The 13,320-nt window shown below is 41.0% G+C and overlaps 1 protein-coding gene across 7 annotated transcripts in view; it reads left to right on the forward strand.

Annotated features, from left to right (window-relative positions):
* Positions 1-979: 979 nt before the first annotated feature.
* Positions 980-13,320, forward strand: part of GRM3 (glutamate metabotropic receptor 3) — a 207,274-nt gene continuing 194,933 nt past the window's right edge. For 2 of the 7 annotated variants that reach the window (XM_081147569.1, XM_081147572.1), the window contains exons 1-2: positions 980-1,308; positions 1,810-1,941. The gene's annotated coding sequence lies outside the window, so the exon portion shown is untranslated. Of the gene's footprint in view, positions 1,309-1,768; positions 1,942-13,320 lie in introns of those variants that run through there. The other 5 variants (XM_081147575.1, XM_081147570.1, XM_081147574.1 and 2 more) reach the window with 5 other exon arrangements.

A 13,320-nucleotide genomic window follows, 5' to 3' on the forward strand; every position in this document is an offset into this window, starting at 1 on the left:
ACATGTTGAATAATAGTAATGAAATGCAAAGGAAGGGTGATTTGCTTTTATTTTGACACCACTATTGCATTCTAGATAGAATGGTGTTGGAGGCGGGGGCTTTACAATATTTAGAGTTTTACTACTTAGTAATATCTTAATTTTTAATATGTTCAAGTTTCTAGTTTTAGTAGCATTCACAGTGGGGTATATGTATTAGCACATATGTCTTCTAAATATCGTTAGCTTCTAAAGGAACCAAGGGTAAAAATTATTTCTGTAGCTTATATGTTTAGGCTAGGTTACAAAGGAGGCAGTTGTTAAACAACTTAACATTAAATATTGAAGAATAAAGGTAACATTAAAGAATTAAGTTGAATTGTCTCTGGCTACATATAACTCAGTCCCCGGTTAACACAAAGTTAGTATATCAGGTTGGAGAAATTAGTGACCGTGAAGTTTCAATTTTGAAATTAAATACAATGTGTCTAAGCATGGAAACGTGCCTGGGATTTTACCTTTAGGGTTTTATCTCTAGCTCCGAGCCAATTCAAGCTATTTTCCTTTGCCTTTTCCTCTTTTGTGCCTACGTCACCGATTTAAGCTTTTTATTTATTTAATTTTAAGAAGAAAGAAGAGGTTCCGTGGAGAACGCTGACGGTGTCTGCTAACCACCAGGACTAGGGAAGGACTTCTGTGTGTGTCCGGGGGCGGGGGGGGGGGGGGTCGGTCGCTGCAAGGGGGGCGGTGTGGCGGCACAGGAGGGTAAGAAGGAAGACAGGTCAGCACTCTCCTCTAATCTTATTCCACCCAAGAAATTTGGGCGAATGCGAAAAAGCAGCAACCCAGCATTCTTGAAGGGGCGTGTCTTCCCTCCAGGGGCTGTCCAATCGAATTCCTTCAGAGGGAGCCATCCCGAGGAGATTGATGAGGGTTGCTAGGAAACGGGAGCGTCTCCCTCCCGCCTGACCCAGAGATCTTTCCGCACGAGCCCTCTCCCGGGGTTTGCAAGGTGCGGCTGAGCTGCGCGCGGGGCAGAGCTGCGCACCGGCCGCGCAGGCTCTCCCCTTCTCCCCTGGCACGCGCGGAGCCGGGTGCCCCGGGACCGCGGCAGACCTTTTCCTGCGCTGTTAGTACTTGCTCTCCCGCAGGCAAGAGCTCTCGCCGAGCTTCAAAGTTAAGAGCGGCGGGTCCCCCGCCGCTCCACGCCCCTTCACCCCGCCTCTCCGAAACTCCCAGCCTTTGCGTGCACTGCCCGAGGATTTCAGAGTGAGGCGAAGCAGCCGGCCAAGCCGCTCGGGCTTTCCAGCCGACAATCCTCTCGTCTAGGTACCCTAGCCCCCCGAAGACTCTGCAGATACACCCCTATAAAAGGGAGGGAGGAGTGGAGGGAAGGGGAAAGGAGAGCGAGAGAGGGAGGGAAGGAGAAAGACAGGATGGGGAGGAGAGGACGCCAGGTTCGTGCCTCTGCCGAGAGTCCCAATTAGATGCCGTGGTCTCAGCCTGGCCAAGGCGAAGGAAAGTTGCTTCCGCGCCTGGGAAGCGTGTTTGCCCGTAAAGAGGAGAGGGGCTCGGCTGGGGAGTGCTGCCCTTCCCTCCCTGAAAGACGGCTGGGCGCTCCCCTTTCCCCAGCCCCCTTCCTCTCTTCTCCCACCCTCCCTTCTCCCACTCCCCACGGACTCGGAGGCCTGGATGTGCTGCCACCGGGCAGCGGTCCAGCTAGCGGCCGGGAGGGGGCGGGGGCGGGGGCGGGGGGCACTGGGACAGGAAACGGCGCGCACAAGTTGGCCATTTCGGGGGGCGAAATAAGTTCTGCCTTGGATTTGGAAGGGACAAAGCCAGCAAGCTACCTCTTTTGTGTCGGATGAGGAGGACCCACCATGAGCCAGAGCCCGGGGGCAGGCTCAGCCGCCGCCGCCGCCACCGTGAGCCCCAGTCCCTGCCCGGAGTTGTCAGTGAGAGGTAAGGAGTCCGGAGAAGCACGCGCCCCTCTGGACGGCGCCCCGCGAGGGCGCGCGGCCCCGGGCTGGTGCGGCTGGGAAAGTTGAGGCCGAGCGCAGCCGGGTCCCCGCGGTTCCGCCGGGGTGGGGGGCGGCGGGCAGGGCCCAGCGGGCGCGCGGTGAGAGCCGGGGTGAGTGCGCGCAGCGCCCAGGGCGCGCATCTGCGGCCGGGCTGAAGGAGGTGGAGGGGCAGCTAGCGCTCGCAGACCCCCAGAGAGACCAGTCCGGTCCGCCAACCCCCTCCAGCCCCGTCTGGGCTCAGGATACGTTTCCGTTCGGGGGCTCGTTGGGCTTTGCGCGCAGGAAACCCTGCGATGAGCGGCTGCCACCCTAGCTGTTTCATGTGGGTGCGGAGGTTGCGGGGCGAGGTGGGCAGCTGTCAGCGGGACCCGGGCGGTGTTGCAGCCGGGAGGCGGCCAGGGGCTCGCTCGGCTGCAAACACTCTTGGAAACGATCTCTAACTCTGTGCCTTCTGCTCCCTTGGGCTTGAGCGAGAAATCGAAAAACCGAACTGGGAACCTATCTCTCCATCTCTCCCGTTCCATTTTCTTATCTGACAGGGAGATAACTCAGGGAGGTCGGGAGCTTCGCCATCTAGAAATAGACTAGGTCATATATCCAATAAGCTTTTTTCTTGAGGATTTCATTTTTATTTTCTTCTATTTCCTCCCCTGGTTTAACAAACGTGGAAGATTCCCCAAGGTGTAACACTTTTAGGTAGATATCTTAAGGGGACGTGCCCCTGCCTTTTAACTATCTTAAAGCATTGCACATTTTGATGGCAAACAGCAAAACCGTGCACTTTTAATTATCAAGTGCTCAGCTAATTTGCTAACAAAATGTTTCTACTGTTCTCTGAATAGTGCTGCGTTTGACATATGTAGTTGCATATCTGTATATTCAAAGTTGAGGTCAGCCGAGTTGCAGCTAGTGTGAGTTAAAGACCTCAGCAGGAGTTCAGTACTTGGAGTTTCTCTGCTTCAATTTATTTGGGCTCTCTATTCTTAGAACTGTTCTGTAGAGCTATACTGTGTTTCTTTGAGGGGATGGGGAAGCATTTATTGGTTGAGAAACATTATTCGTTTCCCTAAATTTAAGTGTGATTTGGTTTATCTGGTCCCATATTTTAAGGCTCTTACCTGCACTCTAATTGTTTGTGTAAATTTATTTAATAGGGGCATGACAAGGACATTTAGATTTCCATGACACTAAACTCCTGTGGGTTACACAGTTCCTACCAAAGATATTTAGGTTATTACTTAATGATTTTATAGTACTATGCACCGTTTTGGTTTTGTATTTTTTGTTTTTTTTCTTGAAACAGACCAGTAGAATTTGAATAGATTTTGGAAACTATTGCACACCAGACTTCAAAAAAGAGGTATTACCTTTCCATAATGGCAGTGCCTGGCGTTTACAAAGCTTTCTCACACCTGTAGGTTTTATCGGTCCATCCTTTCAGGTTCTGATCCTCCAGCAGGACTATCTGGGTATTTTCAGGAGATATGCCCTGAGGCTGACTTGATTTATATTCAGAATAGCGCCAGGGCTCAGAATGGAAACTGAGGAGAAAAAGTCTTGAAACTTATTTTTCACACATGAACAAAAATGCTAGAATGTCTACACTCATTGGGCTAAAAGGAAGACTTAATGGTAAGAATGCCTTTTAGTATTGACAAGTCTCCACTCCCCCGCCTCCCCCCCACACACAAAGTTCATATAATATCTCTTGTTCTATGAGCTAGATCCTTGCTAATGAAATCATTGAAAATTATGCCCACACAAGGAACAGGATAAATTTGGAGGACTTGAGGGGTAGAGACCTCTCTATTTAAAATGAAGGGTATTTTTCACAATTCAGGAATATGTGATTAGTAAATTAAGGAAATATATGAGAAGCTACACAAAATATTATTAATAATGAAAATATATTCTATGATCCACTCATTTGGGTATGATAGTCTTTTTAAAAAGTTGTTGTGTACACATGAAAAGAAATGAGTGTAAATCAAATGGCTTACTTCACAATGACCAAACATCAAAATGATCCCATCTCTAAGTTTGTATCACTGCAATTAAAATTGGGAGGTTGGACAAATGCAAAGATAGGATAAAATTGAGTTGTAATTACATTTCAGATAATTTTTTATTGAGTAAAAGAACTAGAATAAATATCAAAAAGCCACCCTCCTTACCTCTCTACTTCATGACAGGTGATCAGCCAGAACTGCATAAGATTGAGGATGGTCTTCTTTTGAAAGACTTCCAGCAATAACATTTTTACAACTTCCCTGGTACCTTCCCCTCTTCCTTATTTCATGTCAAACTCTTATCTTCAAATTAAACCATTTTCTCTTTCTTGCCCATTTCTCTAATGGATATCGGTCACAAAATTTTGCAAGATTTTTTTCAGGGTCCTAGCTACCTCCTTCCAAAATGTAGCCATTGCCTTGGGGATGAAATGTTTCAATTTGTTGTCCTGTATTCAACATCATCCCAAGATACCATTAAACAAAAGAAATAAAAATTAATACCTATTCTCCATTGAAAGCCAAGCAGACAGGAGGTATTTATGCACATTGGAATGTGGCCAGAGTTCCAGGGTGAGAATTGCTTTCTCCCCAAAATAAAAGAGTAGTGTTTACTCATAGCTTTGCTATTTTACACTGTTTATTGTGCATTTTCATCTCTTTTGAGATGCTGCTAAATGCATCCAATTCTGCATTAGATAAATTTGTTGAAATTGCTGCCTAGAAGTAGCATAAAATGACAGAAGATTATCCACCAAGACTGAACACATAAAATGAGTACAATCATAGTAATCACGCAGATGGTAGAAGCTATTAGGTCATTCTCCTCCTTCCACTTCTAATGTCGGCTTGGTCCCCATAGCATACTGTATTTTGGAGTACTTCAGTCTAGTCTGATTTTAAATGGCTCAAGTAATGTCTTTTTCCAGCGCATTTGAAAGATTATTTCACAGTCTAATAGTTCTCCCTATTAAGAACGTTGTTGTAATATTCAGGCTAATTACCCTTCAGTTCTATTTTGTCTTGTTACTTAGTTCTTATTGTAACCCCCCTGGACCAGTCCATTCTGTTGTCTGATTTAGAGTCTTCATCTCACATTTACATAGGATTTGCAAGATGCAAAAGCTTTATAGAGTTCCAGGAGAGAACACAAAGGTTACAGTTCCATATCTGAACACATTTTCTAAATATTTAAGACTTACCTTTCAGGTCATCTATATGATATATATGATTATATATTCTTAATAACTTATGTTACTAATGTAAGTGAGGAAATTTTCCATCTCTGACATTAACGACCCACGCGAATATTGAGCTAATTTCTTCTAAGTAATAGTCTATGTGGATGCACATTTATGAGACATTTTCATTGCAAATTTGATGTCAACAGAACCCTGTCAACACCCACACTACAAGGGAATTCTGTGACTTGGTGGTCTGATGCTCCACTGAGCCCCAGAAGCTGTTGTCATGTAAATTTCACTATTGAAATGAAAGTGATTTCCATAATTAATAGGATGTGCTAAGAATATAATAGTGTGTGTAGTTAGATGTATACATTAACACAATATAGTAATTCTGTTAGAATACAGTAGCCCCTTCATACGAAAACAACGTTAAAAGCCAATAGAATTAAGTTTGAATTCATCACTGTGCTATATCATGAAAAGTAAGTTTGAATCATGCATATGCCAATATTGAACAAGTTTTGATTTATATGGAGGTACCATATGTGAAGGTGAGTTTCAAAATAGAAAAACCCGAAATAACCAGGAGAGAGAAACAAGTTTTCACTTCATTTACTAAAAATCTGGTTTTAAGATATCCATGCGTAGGTTTCTTTGAAAAGCCTTAAGCAAATATCTTGTTAGACTCACCATCCCACTCAATTGCTTCTCCAAGTCCCAGCCATTGATATGTAAGTTATGCTAGTCAGTAGAGGAGTAAATGATATAACTCAGGAAATAAGTGCCTACTTTAGTTACATTTAGCAAGTCCAGAAAACATAAGACTCAGAGTAAAGTGAATCAGCAGCTAAAATTTAATGTTGTCTTTTTCACTGCTTGGTGAGCATTAGACTGCACATGGAAACATTCATGGAAATTAAACTAAGGAAACAGTAAAAAGAAGTGGCATTCTAAAACTGAATAGATCTTTAAGAGAATGAAATTGGACTGCATGGAATAAATACTTTTTAAACCAAAGTTTTTTATAGTACAGTTCATCACATAGTGGTGAATACCCTCAAAATGATTTTCCTTAGAAACAAAGGGGAAATCAATTTTCTTGGTATAGGGAAAGTAGGCCATTAATGTACTTGTGACTTCTCCTTGAGACTCAGGCATTCTAAGAAGTCTGTATCTACACAGACTACACTATTTCTTCACCAAGTGAGCAACATTTTTAAGGAACTAAAAATTGTACACTGTACTTTAAGAATAGGTCAGAAAAATAGAGAAAACACTCAGGTATAATCTATACAAGCATAGACTAAAACATGTTTGAAAATAAAACCATGTATAGAAAGAGTACCTCCACAGAAAGCCCAAGGTATCTGTCACTTTTACTTGCCTGTATAGGGCTATACACACCTGCATCCATACCCACATACACATACACATTTGACTGAATTCATTTGAAAGAGTATAAGTACACAACAAACAGAAAATTTCAGAAATCATGATACTAGACACATTGTTTGGAAAACATTACAACTTAAATATGTAGCATGGGATTATTAAGAATATAACAGTTTAGCCTGGCCAGTGTGGCGTAGTGGTTGAGTGTTGACCCAAGAACCTGGACATCACTGTTTGATTTCCAGTAGAGGACATGCAGGAGGCAGCCAATCAATGATTCTCTCTCATCATTGATGTTTCTGTCTCTCTCCGTCTCCTTTCCTCTCTCTGAAATCAATAAAAACATGTGTTTCTTTAAAAAAAAAGAGAGAGAGAGAGTGTATAACAATTTAAAGACACTTCCCTAAAAAAAAAATTACCTTCAGAAAGTAAAGGTAGCTAATAGGGAAGCAGTCAGTCAACAAATATTTATTAACACCTATCATAATCAAAAGAAGATTCTGGATATGCTATGGGAACACAAGAAAAAAATGTGAAAATACATACAAAATTTCACAAGCACATGTAAAGTTGAGGGTATTCTAAAAATCAAACTTGAAACTCCAGAGAAGAGTTTCCACCCAACAAAAACATCTATTCCTTCATTTAACAAATGTATATAGATTTAAAATATCAAATATAGGCTGGAGCATCATCCATTTCTTCATCAGAAGGATATTGATATTGAGGGGAATATAACTACCATGTATTCCAGTGTTTTGACAAAACCTCAGATGGGTAGCCTTTTGGCCAAGTGTCTGCGATTTCATATTGTTGGAGTCATCATTGTATCCCTGGGGGTTGAGCTTCTAAGTTTGCTGTGGCTGAACCAAGAAAGAAGGCATACACAGATTTCTACAGAAATTATGATTGCATGAAAGGTTTTGCGGAGATTAAGACGACTGGTATCCTTCAGAGTGCAAAGTGATCTTGGAATGTAATGAGCTTCTTAGGGTTGAATTCCATGGAAGTTTTTCACTGATCTGTGTTCCTGAACTATGAAACATGAATATTTGAGCTAAGAAATAGTCTCTCTTGATAAATAAACAATTAAGAAAAACAAAAAAATAACATTTTAACTATAGATATTCTAATACTCTATGACAATATCGTGCTGGAAGCTGTGAGGTGACAAAACTAATGATATGTCATAACAGTAGATAATATTATTGACCAATTGCCATGTGCTGAGAACTCTGCTAAAACATTGCATGGATTATCTATCTAATTTAATACTCACAAGAGTCTTATCAAATAGGTACTCTGATCCTCATTTTAAAGAAAAGGTAATGGAGGTCCAGAGAGATAAAGTAATGTTCCCCAGTACAAGTGGTTAACAAGTCAAGAACTGGAATTCAGAATGTTCTTATTCCAAGTCTTTTTTTTTCCCTTTACTACTAAATGATACTGCTTCCCAATTTATGTTTTATGCTGGGCTTCTTTTCATTCAACAAATGTTTCCTGATCTCCAAGTAGAGGAGACCAATGACCAGTGAAATGGAACCCAGAATCTAGTTCTACAAGCTCAGCCTTCCTCTACCCCAATCAGTCACAGTCTCTTCTGAGGGACAAGAAAATGCAAATGGAAGAAATAAACTGAAAAAGCACTTAAAATTAACTAGAAGTAAGGGGGAAAATAGAATCAGAAAAGTCTATGGAGATATAGGTTTATTAAAACAAGCTGAGAAATAAACACCAGGTGTGAAGATGGGAACAAAATACATTTCTTGGAGCCTACGTATGATGAACATCACAAAACTAAATACAGTTGCAAGAATATAGTCTCACAAAGAGCCAGCATGCAGGTGAATAGCACTTCTGCTTGTTAAGGCTAAAATGCTGACCTCTCCTCTTACTACCTAACTACTTCCCACTGGGAAAACGAGCTGGTAAACAATGTTTTGTAGACTAGCAAAATTTTGAAATTTCTTTACCCCACTGAAGTAGTCATTCATCTTTATGTAAGAAATGCAGCATTTTACACATTTGGCCATTTATTCATAATATATACAACAACTTATAAAAGGACCAGCTCAAGGGTTTGAAATTTTAAGCACACCAAGAACAAGAGAAGCAAAGTGACCTACTGATGATTCCAAAGACTTGGTTAGTAGAACTGCTCTGGAAAAACCCACATCTCATGATTCTCTGGACCTGGATGCTTTCCCATAAGCAGAGAACCTGCTGTCTTGTTTTAATGAATTTATATTTCATTTCAGACAACCAAACAGCTGAAATATGAGGCTTTCTCTGATTCGTGATTTGTGCTAGAAATGTTTTATGGACATAAAAATGAGTGGTTATCACAGATCTGTCCTTCCATCTGGTGAGGACTGTTACTTTTGATTGTTAATAATGTATAACAGATAGATTATTAGCAATATTTTGTATTTTGCTTAACAGTTTCAATTCAACATGTGTTGATGAATATAACATAATAGAAACTGCTTTCACAAAATATGTCAAAATACATGCCAATTTGGGAGATGGCACTACAAGGTCAGAACAGTTGGAATTTGTATCTGCCTCAAGGAGAAAATGAGATCTGAAGAATATAATTAACTGTTTCTATTTTGAAGAACATTATTTTTCCTGAAAAAAAGACCCTCTAATCCTAGTGATTTCTGTCAAGTCCAGATACATTGGTGATCAGACCAGACCAGATTTCAGAATTAATAAGGAACCAGCATACGAGACTTAGATTTCTCACTCATCTCCTCAATAGATTTTGCTCAAGACCACCCTTGGGAAGAATGTTTTGAATAAGGCTTTTCTCCACCCCCAAAATCTCTTCTAGTGCCTGCCTTGGTTCCTTAAAATTTCAGAATTTTAAACTAAAGTATTTCATCCAAGAAGTACAAAAGACCATACACTTTTTGGTCCATGTAGTGCACTAATCCTCCAACATATTGCATTTATTGGTTCATTTTTTCAGAAAATCTAATTTCATCAGTTATGTGAGAAGTGGGCAGAGTGAAAAATTATAATTTTGCCTACTTCATAATTTTGTCCTTGGCTATGATTTCTTGAATATACATGATGCAGTGACTTGAGAGGAAAAAGACACTTTCTGTAGTTATTGAACAAATGAAACCCTGGTAGGAAAAAGACTGGAGTGTTATAGAGTGCCCACCCACCCACATTTTTTCCTTCTAAAATCCTAAATTTGTGTTTGTTGCTATGTGATGTAGGAAGGAAATCTGGTAATTTTAAGTGTGCTCCTCAGATGGAAAAGGTTAGAACATATGAAGTAGGGAAGTGTGAGAAAGTCGAAGGACAAAGTCAGAACAGCTCTCTTCCTTTCCTTCCCACCCGCCCACCTAGTGTACCAACAACGATCATCTGCTTACTTCTGCTGTAAATACTGTTCATCAACTTGTTGCCCAGAAGAGCCTGCATCCGAATCACTTTGCGGTTTACTTAAAAGGAAGAATACTGGGACAGATGCATCCCAGGCTAATTTTCTTTAGATTGGGATTCAGGAATACACATATCAAATAAGCTTCCGGATTATTCTTAAACGCACTCACATTTGAGAAACACTACTGTCTTAGCCTGCTCAGACTGCTGTAACAATACCATAGACTAACTGGTGTAAGTCATAGACATTTACTTCTAACATTTCTGGTGGATAATGTCAACGTAAGAAGTGACCAAACCTGTAGAGAATTTTTATGATTTTATTTGAGCCAAACTGACCACAATTGCCAGGAAGCGAAATCTCAGCAGATTGAGAAAATGCTCCAGAGAACGGCAGTTTTGCGGCTTATTTTATACATGAGAATCAAAGGAGAAGATATAAGAAGGGTCACATGAAACCCACTGGTGGTAGATTAAGGGGGTGGGAGGAAGCAAAGCAGGGAAATTCCTGGGATTGGATAAGAAGGAAAACCAGGAAACATAATGTTTACATTGGTGGGCACAGGGTGGTTAATAACTAACATTTACAGCTCGTAGAGATGGTATGTGGGAAACAAGGTAATAATGAGGGGATCTGTGGTCTCCTGCTCTGGTGCACAGGTTGTGCCCCGAGGGGTCTGCAAAAGAAGATTGCTCTGACATCCCAAAGGTATGTCACCTAAGATGTAAAAAGACAATAGACAGGCTCACTTAAGGTAAAGACTGACCCTTGTCAAGAAAGCAACAGGCCTAGGAAGCAACTACCCACCATGACCTGCTTTTAGTTAGGAATTTTTATGTTCAGACCATCCTGTGTGGTTGCTTTCAGTTTCTGAGTTTCTAGAGGCTGCCATGCAGGCTTCCCCTTGCTTGTCAGGTTTAGTATGTGGCTCTTTTTCAGTCCACAGTGGAAAGTCCAAGCTCAAGGTGCAGGCAGATTCCGTTCCTAGTGAGAGCCCACGTCCTGAAGATCACCTTCTTGCTGTGTCCTCACCTAGTAAAGAAAAAGAGAGCGAACACTGGCCTGTCTTCCTCTTCTTACAAAGACTCAAATCTGATTCTGCGGCTCCCATCCTCATGACCTCATCTGAACCTAATTACCTCCCAAAGGTCCCTCCTCCAAATATCATCACTTTGGATTTAGGGCTTCAACATATGGATGAGATGGGGACACACACATTTAGTCCATAACAATCAGACATAGAGTGATGGCCATACAGAGAACACCCAGTGAATTACTGTACAAAATTTTTCCCCACGGCAAGTCCATTCTAATTAACCAGTTTCTAAAATAAATTCTGTAAGCCTGAGTATTAATTAATTCATTAAGCTCAACTAATAAAGGCCAGTCTCCATAAGTTGTGTGAAAAGATTCATTTTCTGGAAACACCATATTGTTTCCATTACAAAGGAATTTTCCTTCTATTACCTATAGTAAATTCCAAGAAGATACACAAACACATACAATACATATCTTCTGGACATTTTTATTAAGAAAGTTTCTCATTTTTTATCTCTTATCCTATATTTTATAATTGCAATATTGAAATGTTCAAAGGGAAGTTACTAGTGTTTGAAGAGTATTAGTGATGAAAACATTATTTCTATTTTTAAGAATAGAAATGCTTCTGGATTTGGATAACTGAACATTTAGAACTTGAATTGCCTTTATAACTATACTTTTGTGAGTTAGGGGCATGTGGGAAAACACTGTTTTGTCACAATTCTGCCCTTTGCCCTCCGGATCTGCAGAGTGGGAGGAAAACTTCGCTTGGCAACTTACACAATCTCCACTCAGCGGCGAAATCGTTCAAGTGAATGGTTGCTTAGTTGAAGCTGGCAATCCTCACAAATACAGCCAAAGATAGTTTTCTAAGCAGCGTCCAGAGCCACATGGGGTAAATGCTAAAGAGGAAATGAGGGAGGGGCAGCAGGGGGTGGAGGAGGTTAGGCTGGGCCCCAGCTTTGTGTTCACTTGCATTCCACACCTGATAATGGACAGCCTGCAGAGCAAAGCAATAGAAAATAGACCATACTACGCCCCCCCACACTCTCCCAAACAGTAAAAAGCAGTTTAATTTCCAAAACTCAGCCTGTCTCAGGCCCCCAAATGTTAAATGGTTGAAAGTTACACCATGTCCCTAGCAGAGCCTGGCTTCCTTACCCTCCGACGGTTACATGCCTATACCTGATAAAGGCACCTCCACCAGACCCTTCCACTGGCAGGACAGCTCTGTTTAGCTAAAGCTAAAAACCCATCACCACCCCAAACCAGCTTCTTCCTTCTTATTTCCAGAATCTAGGAGGGCACCATCATCTCCCCAGAAATAGTTCAAACTCTTGGAATTGCCCGAGATTTCTCTTCTGTTTGGTGCTCTAGTGATTCTTCCTTCATAACTCGTCCCGCACAGAGTGCTCTTTTCTCTCCAACTGCTGCCAAAGGTTATCATCACTTAGCCCAGGTATCATCACTACCTCTCAATCCTCAATCATCTGTAATAGCTTATCTCCTCCAGTTTCTCCCTCTTCATTTATTGCTTATTTACCTGACACTTAGAGAGTGCCTACTGTGTGGCAGTCACTGTTCTAGAGAACAGCAGTGAACAACAAAAAGTTAGAAGGATTTTTGCTCTCATTCAGGTTACACTGAATAGTGAGATTCAGACAATCAACAAGAGAACTAAGGTGCTATGGAGAAAACATAATGTGATGTGAAAAATAGTGATATTGCCTTTTTCAGAAAAGACAACATTGCTACCAGATGAAGATGGATGTATAACTGACTTGACCATTCTATTCTCTGATTTTAAAGGCATTAAATATAAACTCAGCACTTAAAAAAGAAGTTTGAACTTCCTAGCTTGTCCATTAAAAATATTTTACAAGCAGGTCACCAATGTATCTTTCCAACATTTTTTCCTCAATAAAAGCCTCTGCTCCACCCAGATTTTCTTTCTGCACACAAAATAGACCTTTGAGGATATTTATAGTCATAAGTCCATTTAGAATGGCTTTACTCTTTCTTTTTACAAACCTATACTTTAAGGACGATTTCAAATCCCACTTCAATCCATACTAACAATGTTTTCATCTGACCTACTGAAGAAATTGTTACCCAAAACATTCATGTGATTTTCATCATATCTTAATTGCAAACAGCCTCCATTTAAAACTTTGTATACCTAGACCAATGTAACAATTACAACTTTGAACATTAAGGCTGAATCTTCTCTCTGTCTCCAACAGGAGGCTACTTTGGGTTAAAAGTTGAGAAAGAAAGGGCCGATGCTCCCC

This window comes from Miniopterus schreibersii, assembly GCF_964146895.1.
Source record: "Miniopterus schreibersii genome assembly, chromosome: 9".
Lineage (NCBI taxonomy): Eukaryota > Metazoa > Chordata > Mammalia > Chiroptera > Miniopteridae > Miniopterus > Miniopterus schreibersii.